Raw genomic sequence first — 12,765 nt, forward strand, 5'->3', positions numbered from 1 at the left:
GAGGGAGGCTGCCCCCCCCACAGAGAGACAGTCATATAGAGGAGGGAGGGAGGCTGCCCCCCCCACAGAGAGACAGTCATATAGAGGAGGGAGGGAGGCTGCCCCCCCACGAGAGAGACAGTCATATAGAGGAGGGAGGGAGGCTGCCCCCCCACAGAGAGACAGTCATATAGAGGAGGGAGGGAGGCTGCCCCCCCCACAGAGAGACAGTCATATAGGAGGGAGGCTGCCCCCCCACAGAGAGACAGTCATATAGAGGAGGGAGGGAGGCTGCCCCCCCCACAGAGAGACAGTCATATAGAGGAGGGAGGGAGGCTGCCCCCCCCCACAGAGAGACAGTCATATAGAGGAGGGAGGGAGGCTGCCCCCCCCCACAGAGAGACAGTCATATAGAGGAGGGAGGGAGGCTGCCCCCCCACAGAGAGACAGTCATATAGAGGAGGGAGGGAGGCTGCCCCCCCCACAGAGAGACAGTCATATAGAGGAGGGAGGGAGGCTGCCCCCCCCACAGAGAGACAGTCATATAGAGGAGGGAGGGAGGCTGCCCCCCCACAGAGAGACAGTCATATAGAGGAGGGAGGGAGGCTGCCCCCCCCCACAGAGAGACAGTCATATAGAGGAGGGAGGGAGGCTGCCCCCCCCACAGAGAGACAGTCATATAGAGGAGGGAGGGAGGCTGCCCCCCCCACAGAGAGACAGTCATATAGAGGAGGGAGGGAGGCTGCCCCCCCCACAGAGAGACAGTCATATAGAGGAGGGAGGGAGGCTGCCCCCCCCACAGAGAGACAGTCATATAGAGGAGGGAGGGAGGCTGCCCCCCCACAGAGAGACAGTCATATAGAGGAGGGAGGGAGGCTGCCCCCCCCACAGAGAGACAGTCATATAGAGGAGGGAGGGAGGCTGCCCCCCCCACAGAGAGACAGTCATATAGAGGAGGGAGGAGGCTGCCCCCCCACAGAGAGACAGTCATATAGAGGAGGGAGGGAGGCTGCCCCCCCCACAGAGAGACAGTCATATAGAGGAGGGAGGGAGGCTGCCCCCCCACAGAGAGACAGTCATATAGAGGAGGGAGGGAGGCTGCCCCCCCCACAGAGAGACAGTCATATAGAGGAGGGAGGGAGGCTGCCCCCCACAGAGAGACAGTCATATAGAGGAGGGAGGGAGGCTGCCCCCCCCACAGAGAGACAGTCATATAGAGGAGGGAGGGAGGCTGCCCCCCCACAGAGAGACAGTCATATAGAGGAGGGAGGGAGGCTGCCCCCCCACAGAGAGACAGTCATATAGAGGAGGGAGGGAGGCTGCCCCCCCCACAGAGAGACAGTCATATAGAGGAGGGAGGGAGGCTGCCCCCCCCACAGAGAGACAGTCATATAGAGGAGGGAGGGAGGCTGCCCCCCCCACAGAGAGACAGTCATATAGAGGAGGGAGGGAGGCTGCCCCCCCACAGAGAGACAGTCATATAGAGGAGGGAGGGAGGCTGCCCCCCCCCACAGAGAGACAGTCATATAGAGGAGGGAGGGAGGCTGCCCCCCCCCACAGAGAGACAGTCATATAGAGGGGGGAGGGAGGCTGCCCCCCCCACAGAGAGACAGTCATATAGAGGAGGGAGGGAGGCTGCCCCCCCACAGAGAGACAGTCATATAGAGGAGGGAGGGAGGCTGCCCCCCCACAGAGAGACAGTCATATAGAGGAGGGAGGGAGGCTGCCCCCCCCCACAGAGAGACAGTCATATAGAGGAGGGAGGCTGCCCCCCCCACAGAGAGACAGTCATATAGAGGAGGGAGGGAGGCTGCCCCCCCCACAGAGAGACAGTCATATAGAGGAGGGAGGGAGGCTGCCCCCCCACAGAGAGACAGTCATATAGAGGAGGGAGGGAGGCTGCCCCCCCACAGAGAGACAGTCATATAGAGGAGGGAGGGAGGCTGCCCCCCCACAGAGAGACAGTCATATAGAGGGAGGCTGCCCCCCCACAGAGAGAGTCATATAGAGGAGGGAGGGAGGCTGCCCCCCCACAGAGAGACAGTCATATAGAGGAGGGAGGGAGGCTGCCCCCCCACAGAGAGACAGTCATATAGAGGAGGGAGGGAGGCTGCCCCCCCACAGAGAGACAGTCATATAGAGGGAGGCTGCCCCCCCACAGAGAGACAGTCATATAGAGGGAGGCTGCCCCCCCACAGAGAGACAGTCATATAGAGGAGGGAGGGAGGCTGCCCCCCCACAGAGAGAGTCATATAGAGGAGGGAGGGAGGCTGCCCCCCCACAGAGAGACAGTCATATAGAGGGAGGCTGCCCCCCACAGAGAGACAGTCATATAGAGGAGGGAGGGAGGCTGCCCCCCCACAGAGAGAGTCATATAGAGGAGGGAGGGAGGCTGCCCCCCCACAGAGAGACAGTCATATAGAGGAGGGAGGGAGGCTGCCCCCCCCCACAGAGAGACAGTCATATAGAGGAGGGAGGGAGGCTGCCCCCCCCCACAGAGAGACAGTCATATAGAGGAGGGAGGGAGGCTGCCCCCCACAGAGAGACAGTCATATAGAGGAGGGAGGGAGGCTGCCCCCCCCACAGAGAGACAGTCATATAGAGGGAGGCTGCCCCCCCCCACAGAGAGACAGTCATATAGAGGAGGGAGGGAGGCTGCCCCCCCCACAGAGAGAGTCATATAGAGGAGGGAGGGAGGCTGCCCCCCCCACAGAGAGAGTCATATAGAGGAGGGAGGCTGTCCCCCCACAGAGAGACAGTCATATAGAGGAGGGAGGCTGTCCCCCACAGGACCCATACAGGCAGCACTATAGGCCTCAGACAGGGCCAGTCATCAGTCAGTGCTGCTGGACCTCCCTGTGACTCGAACCTGCAGACAGAGGTTCAGACAGGCAGACAGACAGGAAGCATCTCTAGACTATTGACATGGAGAGGGAGTGAGGAGGAGGAAGCATCTCTAGACTATTGACATGGAGAGGGAGTGAGGAGGAGGAAGCATCTCTAGACTATTGACATGGAGAGGGAGTGAGGAGGAGGAAGCATCTCTAGACTATTGACATGGAGAGGGAGTGAGGAGGAGGAAGCATCTCTAGACTATTGACATGGAGAGGGAGTATCTCTAGACTATTGACATGGAGTGGGAGTATCTCTAGACTATTGACATGGAGAGGGAGTATCTCTAGACTATTGACATGGAGAGGGAGTATCTCTAGACTATTGACATGGAGAGGGAGTATCTCTAGACTATTGACATGGAGAGGGAGTGAGGAGGAGGAAGTATCTCTAGACTATTGACATGGAGAGGGAGTATCTCTAGACTATTGACATGGAGTGGGAGTATCTCTAGACTATTGACATGGAGAGGGAGTGAGGAGGAGGAAGCATCTCTAGACTATTGACATGGAGAGGGAGTGAGGAGGAGGAAGCATCTCTAGACTATTGACATGGAGAGGGAGTATCTCTAGACTATTGACATGGAGTGGGAGTATCTCTAGACTATTGACATGGAGAGGGAGTATCTCTAGACTATTGACATGGAGAGGGAGTATCTCTAGACTATTGACATGGAGAGGGAGTATCTCTAGACTATTGACATGGAGAGGGAGTGAGGAGGAGGAAGTATCTCTAGACTATTGACATGGAGAGGGAGTATCTCTAGACTATTGAGATACAGTCGGTGTAAGGGGGCAGGGTGACAGAAATGGACCAAACTGGTTTGGGATGAAGTTGACCTTTTAGAACAAGGTTGTGTGTCTTGAGAGTGAAACCAGGCCTCATCCAAGGCGTGGCCTTCCTTCACCCCTGACAGGATGGGATGGAAACCCTGTATGTTCTCAGGTCTGTCCACTGGCCGTAGTTATTCGTTGACTCCTGGCAGTGGAAGTGTGTGTTTATTGTTGCAGGAACAAACCTGGTTTGATCATGTCAGTTGGCATCACTCCTTTTGTTCGGGTCTTAGTTTGCCTTTTAGTCAAGAGGGGAAGGAAGAAAGCTATTTGATTTTGTCCAAAAATAAATGTAGCCCAGTCCTTTAAAAATAAAAAAATCCCATAAATAAAAGACCTAGTCTGTACTGAAAACCACAAAGTCCAACTTGATGTCGTTTGTAGTTTTGGAACCACACCCTTCATGACACCTGAGAAATAAAGTGACTGTTATTAATGTTGACTTGAAAACGGAACAGAACCTGTCAGAACTGAGGAGCACAGGGCCTGTCCTTCCAGAACCTGTCAGCTACTTCAACAACACCAGGAACTGTCCTTCCAGAACCTGTCAGCTACTTCAACAACACCAGGAACTGAGGAGCACAGGGCCTGTCCTTCCAGAAACTTCAGGTAGAAATGTATGGTGTTGAACGGTTGTCTGAATCCCTATTCTATTTCTATATGCAACGTTCAGAACATTTCACATCACTGAATTCACCCCGTCTCTACAGACCCTGGGTCACATCACTGAATTTACCCCGTCTCTACAGACCCTGGGTCACATCACTGAATTCACCCCCGTCTCTACAGACCCTGGGTCACATCACTGAATTCACCCCCGTCTCTACAGACCCTGGGTCACATCACTGAATACACCCCGTCTCTACAGACCCTGGGTCACATCACTGAATTCACCCCGTCTCTACAGACCCTGGGTCGCATCACTGAATTCACCCCGTCTCTACAGACCCTGGGTCGCATCACTGAAATCACCCCGTCTCTACAGACCCTGGGTCGCATCACTGAATTCACCCCGTCTCTACAGACCCTGGGTCGCATCACTGAATTCACCCCGTCTCTACAGACCCTGGGTCGCATCACTGAATTCACCCCGTCTCTACAGACCCTGGGTCGCATCACTGAAATCACCCCGTCTCTACAGACCCTGGGTCACATCACTGAAATCACCCCGTCTCTACAGACCCTGGGTCACATCACTGAATTCACCCCGTCTCTACAGACCCTGGGTCGCATCACTGAATTCACCCCGTCTCTACAGACCCTGGGTCACATCACTGAAAACACCCCGTCTCTACAGACCCTGGGTCGCATCACTGAAATCACCCCGTCTCTACAGACCCTGGGTCGCATCACTGAATTCACCCCCGTCTCTACAGACCCTGGGTCGCATCACTGAATTCACCCCGTCTCTACAGACCCTGGGTCGCATCACTGAATTCACCCCGTCTCTACAGACCCTGGGTCACATCACTGAATTCACCCCGTCTCTACAGACCCTGGGTCACATCACTGAATTCACCCCGTCTCTACAGACCCTGGGTCACATCACTGAATACACCCCGTCTCTACAGACCCTGGGTCACATCACTGAATTCACCCCGTCTACGATTTTCTCTTTTCATTTTTCTTTCTTGTTCATTCCTTGGTATCTGATTGGTTGGCACGAGTTAATGGAAAAAGGTGGCGAGGGTAACACTGGGTGTGGCGGTTCCAGCGCATTGCGAAACTCAATCGAGTCTTATTGTTCTGAGATGAAAGAGATGAAACTAACTCCTGCTTGTTTCTCTCTGTGATAAAGGAGACGACTCACAGAAACCTGAACGCTACAGAACTTGAGAAGAATGGCGTGCTTGAGAGTGAGGAATCACATTTCAAAGTTAGACAATAAAATGTGCAGAAAAAGACTTGTGATACTTGTCCTAGTTCTACCTGTGTTCCCTGTCTACCTGTGTTCCCTGTCTCTCTGTGTTTCTGTACAGCCGACAGTCAAACTGAAGATGCAAACACGTCTGTGCTGAAAATAAAGTTCCTTCATAAAGATAGTCTGTGTTATTTATGATAAGGGCCACATACCACAACAATAACGTCACAAATTGTATAGAAAACATTATTAGATTTATTTAAAATAAAGTTGTCATGTTCTATCTAAATAAAAGCCCTAAATGTATGCATATCATAGCATGAAGAAAAAATCTGTCTGAATCCCTTTGTTTACAGACTGGTTTACCTAGTTCAAGGTATTCAATCCTCTGGACTTTTTCCACATTTTGTTGCGTTCAAGTCTGAATTTAAAATGGATTATATTGAAATGTGTCACTAGCCTACACACAATACTAACCTAAATGACAGTGAAAAACAGGAAGCCTGTACAGAATTAAAATTATGTCAAAACATGCATCCTGTTTGCAATGAGACACTACTCATTAGAGTACCACTCTTCAGATTTTCAAGCATAGTGGTGGCTGCATCATGTTATGGGTATGCTTGTCATCAGCAACCACTTGGGCATTTTGGGGGGGAAATTAATGGAATGAAGCTAAGCACAGGCAAAATTCTAGAGGATAACCTGCTTGTTTGCTTTCCAACAGACACTGGGAGACAAATTAACCGTTCGGTAGGACAATAACACAAAGCCAAATGTACACTTGAGTTGGTTACCGAGACGACATTGAATGCTCCTGAATGGCCTAGTTACAGTTTTGACTTAAGTTGCGATGAAAATCTATGGCAAGACCTAACAATCACTGTCTAGCAATGAACACCAACCTACTTGACCGAGCTTGAAGAATTTAAAAAAAGAATAATGTGCAAATATTGTATAATGCAGGTGTACAAAGCTCTTAGAGACTAACCCAGAAAGACTCACAGCTGTAATCACTCTTAGAGACTTACCCAGAAAGACTCACAACTGTAATCACTCTTAGAGACTTACCCAGAAAGACTCACAGCTGTAATCACTCTTAGAGACTTACCCAGAAAGACTCACAGCTATAATCACTCTTAGAGACTTACCCAGAAAGACTCACAGCTATAATCACTCTTAGAGACTTACCCAGAAAGACTCACAGCTGTAATCACTCTTAGAGACTTACCCAGAAAGACTCACAGCTGTAATCACTCTTAGAGACTTACCCAGAAAGACTCACAGCTGTAATCACTCTTAGAGACTAACCCAGAAAGACTCACAGCTGTAATCACTCTTAGAGACTTACCCAGAAAGACTCACAGCTGTAATCACTCTTAGAGACTAACCCAGAAAGACTCACAGCTGTAGTCACTCTTAGAGACTTACCCAGAAAGACTCACAGCTGTAATCACTCTTAGAGACTAACCCAGAAAGACTCACAACTGTAATCACTCTTAGAGACTTACCCAGAAAGACTCACAGCTGTAATCACTCTTAGAGACTTACCCAGAAAGACTCACAACTGTAATCGCTGCCAAAGGTGATTCTAACATGTATTGACTCAGGAGTGTGAAAACTTATGGAAATGAGATACAAAAAAATTACATTTTCAATAAATTAGCAAAAATGTCTAAAAACACGTTTTCACTTTGTCATTATGGGGTATTGTATGTAGCTCAAGTTTTGAATTCAGGCTGTAACACAGCAAAATGTGGATTAAGTCAAGCTGTCAAATCTGCATACAGCGAGGGACCAGGAAATGTGGTCACAATGCAGACAGAGTGGACGGGTAAGAGACACATTTTAATACCATGTGGACAAGATCAGGACAAAGGATGCATGTTAGCATGTCTATGTGTGTGTTGGAGTGTCCGTGTGTACACTGAACAAAAATATAAACGCAACATGCAACAATTTCAAAGATTTTACTAAGTCAGAGTTCATACAAGGAAATCAGGAAATGTAAATAAATTCATTAGGTTTTAATCTATGGATTTCATATGACTGGGAATACAGATACCTTTTTTCTTTAAAGATAGGGGCTTGGATCAGAAAACCAGTCAGTATCTAGTGTGACCACCATTTGCCTCATACAGCGTGACACATCTTCACATAGAGGTGATCAGGCTGTTGATTGTGGCCTGTGGAATGTTGTCCCACTGCTCTGCAATGGCTGTACGTAGTCACTGGTGTTGTGTGTCGTGACCAGCTTGTCAAAGCATTTCATGGTTACAGATGTGAGTGCTACGGGGCGGTAGTCATTTCAGGGAAGATTTAAATTCATAGGAACAGAGACAATCGGTCTGCTTGAAACATGTTGGGATTACAGAATGGGACAAGGAGATGTTGAAAAGGTCAGTGAAGACACGGACGGGAAATCAGGATAATGATTTAAATGGTTTCACTGTCCGCATCCGTCGACACTTGTAGGATATCCAGACACACATGCGTGTCTGAGTACCTCAGAAACGGGCAGAAAGATCTGATCACGATCAGACCACCATGCGTCTTTTAATCATCTACACCTGTCTGAAAATGTGGGCACAATCAGAATGTGGACAAGACCAGGACGCATGTTAGTGCCAGGTATAAACGAGGCTATAGGGCAGGAGATGGATGGATACTGTGGCCCAGGGAGAGCAATATGTTGAAAACAGGATTCTTGTAACTGTCCAAGCACAAAATCTCACTAAAAGTGCTTCAGCACGCACACACACCGCTCTGCTGTAACCCTGCAATGACACAGGACCTGGAAGTGATGGTTCACGGCACTGGGATCTAGCCTTTTAGAAGTTACTTGTTAAACTAGATCTCTCTGAGCAATAGTATAAAATAAACATGAGTTTTTGGGAGCATACATGTTATTTTGTTTTGCTCTTTATCAAGGTTATCAAAAATATTGGATCTGTGTATATATATTTTTTTTTACATTAACTTGTTTGTTTGCGTTAAATTTGTTTATTAACAATTAAATGATTTTATTGAACATCTTTGCCAGCTGTACAATTGAATTGATATTAGTTGAGTGTACATGACAATATTCCTAGGAAATCAGGGCAACAACGTTACCCGAACAATAGCATTACTTTCATTTACGGTATAAAACTTCATTCTTACAAATGTGTGGAGTTATCACAGAGCCAAAGCAGCACTTGCGGATAAAATCCTTAAGAGAAATTAAGCATGGAAAATATGCAAGACATGAAATATTTACATCAACTGTAACTCTTACAATTGTCATAGCAACAGAGCTGATTGGAATTTGTCGCAGTGCAGCTCATACAAACAAAAACAGTGAGAATGACAATAACATAAAATCATTAATATTTGATCTCAAGGGCCTCTGTACATACTAGTGACAATGTCTAACCAGGAAAGTGTTGTCCTCCCTGAAGTGCCTGTGAGAGAAGCTACTAAATGACAGAGACAGAAGGTGCCCCCCTCCCCCCTGGGGGGCGAAGAAGTCCTCATGGTTGAACATTTTGTAGTAACAGGAACTGCAACAAGTCCATCGATAGCGTAGAAATGCTCCGCCTTCCACTCCTCCTGTAACACTTGTCAGGTCATGATGGAAACTTAAGGGTCAGTGGTTTAAGGTGAGAGGAGAGGGTAATGGTAAGGTGTAGGGAAAGACTAAGGTCACCTTTCTGCATGTCCCCTACCAATGGATTATCCTCTGACCTCTGGAACTAGGGGAACCTAGGGGAACATTCCTATTAGTCTGTACAGTGCATTATGAAAGTATTCAGACCCGTTGACTTTTTCCACATTTTGTTTAAATCGGGGGAGAAGGGCCTTGGTTTTTGCTCTGACATGTCCTGTCAACAGTGGGACCTTATATAGACAGGTGTGTCTTTACAAATCATGTCCAATCAACTGAATTTACCACAGGTGGACTCCAATCAAAGTTGTAGAAACATCTCAAGGATGATCAATGGAAACAGGATGCACCTGATCTCAATTTCAAGTCTCATAGTAAAGGGTCTGAATACTTATGTAAATAAGGTATTCATGTTTTTATTTGTAATAAATTTGAAAAAAATTCTAAAAACATGTTTTCACTGTCATTATGGGGTATTGGGTTTAGATTGAGGAAAAACATTTAATACATTTTAGAATAAGGCTGTCAGAATATTTTGTGGAGGTTGAGATGTGTCCTGGTGAAAGGAGAGGAAGGTCATGGTTTCCGGGACGTTCTTCCTCCGAGGGCGCTACGTCAGAAGCAGCAGGTTAGAGTCCTCACACCAACCCCTCCAGAGAGGACAGACGCTACAACAGTCTGCCTCCACACACACACACACACACGTTAGAGCCTTCAGATATATATATACCCACTAATCGAGCACATCAGGAAGCAGTCGCACACATTAAGCCTTATGTGAAAATGATGTCTGTGTGCACATCCATTCCTGTGTTTTACCTGAAGGAAGTTTTACCTCTGCTGCTGCTGCAGCTCCATGTCTATGTTACCTATAGGAAGTGGTCTTTCTGCTGCAGCAGCTTCATGTCTATGGATGTTACCTATAGGAAGTGGTCTTTCTGCTGCAGCAGCTTCATGTCTATGGATGTTACCTATAGGAAGTGGTCTATCTGCTGCAGCAGCTCCATGTCTATGGATGTTACCTATAGGAAGTGGTCTTTCTGCTGCAGCAGCTCCATGTCTATGGATGTTACCTATAGGAAGTGGTCTATCTGCTGCAGCAGCTCCATGTCTATGGATGTTACCTATAGGAAGTGGTCTTTCTGCTGCAGCAGCTTCATGTCTATGGATGTTACCTATAGGAAGTGGTCTTTCTGCTGCAGCAGCTCCATGTCTATGGATGTTACCTATAGGAAGTGGTCTTTCTGCTGCAGCAGCTTCATGTCTATGGATGTTACCTATAGGAAGTGGTCTTTCTGCTGCTGCTGCAGCTCCATGTATATGGATGTTACCTATAGGAAGTTTTACCTCTGCTGCAGCAGCTCCATGTCTATGGATGTTACCTATAGGAAGTGGTCTATCTGCTGCAGCAGCTCCATGTCTATGGATGTTACCTATAGGAAGTGGTCTATCTGCTGCAGCAGCTCCATGTCTATGGATGTTACCTGTAGGAAGTTTTACCTCTGCTGCAGCAGCTTCATGTCTATGAATGTTACCTGTAGGAAGTTTTACCTCTGCTGCAGCAGCTCCATGTCTATGGATGTTACCTATAGGAAGTGGTCTACCTGCTGCAGCAGCTCCATGTCTATGGATGTTACCTATAGGAAGTTTTACCTCTGCTGCAGCAGCTCCATGTCTATGGATGTTACCTATAGGAAGTGGTCTTTCTGCTGCAGCAGCTTCATGTCTATGAATGTTACCTGTAGGAAGTTTTACCTCTGCTGCAGCAGCTTCATGTCTATGGATGTTACCTATAGGAAGTGGTCTTTCTGCTGCAGCAGCTTCATGTCTATGGATGTTACCTATAGGAAGTTTTACCTCTGCTGCAGCAGCTCCATGTCTATGTTACCTATAGGAAGTGGTCTATCTGCTGCAGCAGCTCCATGTCTATGGATGTTACCTATAGGAAGTGGTCTTTCTGCTGCTGCAGCAGCTCCATGTCTATGGATGTTACCTATAGGAAGTGGTCTTTCTGCTGCAGCAGCTTCATGTCTATGGATGTTACCTATAGGAAGTGGTCTATCTGCTGCAGCAGCTTCATGTCTATGGATGTTACCTATAGGAAGTGGTCTATCTGCAGCAGCTCCATGTCTATGGATGTTACCTATAGGAAGTGGTCTTTCTGCTGCAGCAGCTTTATGTCTATGGATGTTACCTATAGGAAGTGGTCTATCTGCTGCAGCAGCTTCATGTCTATGGATGTTACCTATAGGAAGTGGTCTTTCTGCTGCAGCAGCTTCATGTCTATGGATGTTACCTATAGGAAGTGGTCTTTCTGCTGCAGCAGCTTCATGTCTATGGATGTTACCTATAGGAAGTGGTCTTTCTGCTGCAGCAGCTTCATGTCTATGGATGTTTCCTATAGGAAGTGATCGGTTGGCAACTCCCTTGTGTCCTCCTCCCAGAGTGCTAAGAACCTTGGCGTGATCCTGGACAACACCCTGTCGTTCTCCGCTAACATCAAGGCGGTGACCCGATCCTGTAGGTTCATGCTCTACAACATTCGCAGAGTACGACCCTGCCTCACACAGGAAGCGGCGCAGGTCCTAATCCAAGCACTTGTCATTTCCCGTCTGGATTACTGCAACTCGCTGTTGGCTGGGCTCCCTGCCTGTGCCATTAAACCCCTACAACTCATCCAGAATGCCGCAGCCCGTCTGGTGTTCAACCTTCCCAAGTTCTCTCACGTCACCCCGCTCCTCCGCTCTCTCCACTGGCTTCCAGTTGAAGCTCGCATCCGCTACAAGACCATGGTGATTGCCTACGGAGCTGTGAAGGGAACGGCACCTCCATACCTTCAGGCTCTGATCAGGCCCTACACCCAAACAAGGGCACTGCGTTCATCCACCTCTGGCCTGCTGGCCTCCCTATCTCTGAGGAAGCACAGTTCCCGCTCAGCCCAGTCAAAACTGTTCGCTGCTCTGGCACCCCAATGGTGGAACAAGCTCCCTCACGACGCCAGGACAGCGGAGTCAATCACCACCTTCCGGAGACACCTGAAACCCCACCTCTTTAAGGAATACCTGGGATAGGATAAAGTAATCCTTCTATCCCCCCCCCCCAAAAAAATGATATAGATGTACTATTGTAAAGTGGTTGTTCCACTGGATATCATAAGGTGAATGCACCAATTTGTAAGTCGCTCTGGATAAGAGCGTCTGCTAAATGACTTAAATGTAAATGTAAATGTCTTTCTGCTGCTGCAGCAGCTCCATGTCTATGGATGTTACCTATAGGAAGTGGTCTTTCTGCTGCAGCAGCTTCATGTCTATGGATGTTACCTATAGGAAGTGGTCTTTCTGCTGCAGCAGCTTCATGTCTATGGATGTTACCTATAGGAAGTGGTCTTTCTGCTGCAGCAGCTTCATGTCTATGGATGTTACCTATAGGAAGTGGTCTTTCTGCTGCAGCAGCTTCATGTCTATGGATGTTACCTATAGGAAGTGGTCTTTCTGCTGCAGCAGCTTCATGTCTATGGATGTTACCTATAGGAAGTGGTCTTTCTGCTGCAGCAG

General features: G+C 48.3%; 1 long non-coding RNA gene across 2 annotated transcripts; it reads left to right on the top strand.

The window, feature by feature from the left end:
* Positions 1-2,574: 2,574 nt before the first annotated feature.
* LOC123726875 (uncharacterized) lies at positions 2,575-5,746 on the top strand. 2 transcript variants are annotated; one of them, XR_006759009.1, is made up of 2 exons: positions 2,575-4,313; positions 4,415-5,746. It is a non-coding gene; the product is annotated as an uncharacterized lncRNA (long non-coding RNA). The 2 variants fall into 2 exon arrangements; XR_006759010.1 differs by having other exon boundaries at positions 4,454-5,746.
* Positions 5,747-12,765: the final 7,019 nt, after the last annotated feature.

The sequence above is a fragment of the Salmo salar genome, chromosome ssa14 (assembly GCF_905237065.1).
Source record: "Salmo salar chromosome ssa14, Ssal_v3.1, whole genome shotgun sequence".
In the NCBI taxonomy this organism is placed as follows: domain Eukaryota; kingdom Metazoa; phylum Chordata; class Actinopteri; order Salmoniformes; family Salmonidae; genus Salmo; species Salmo salar.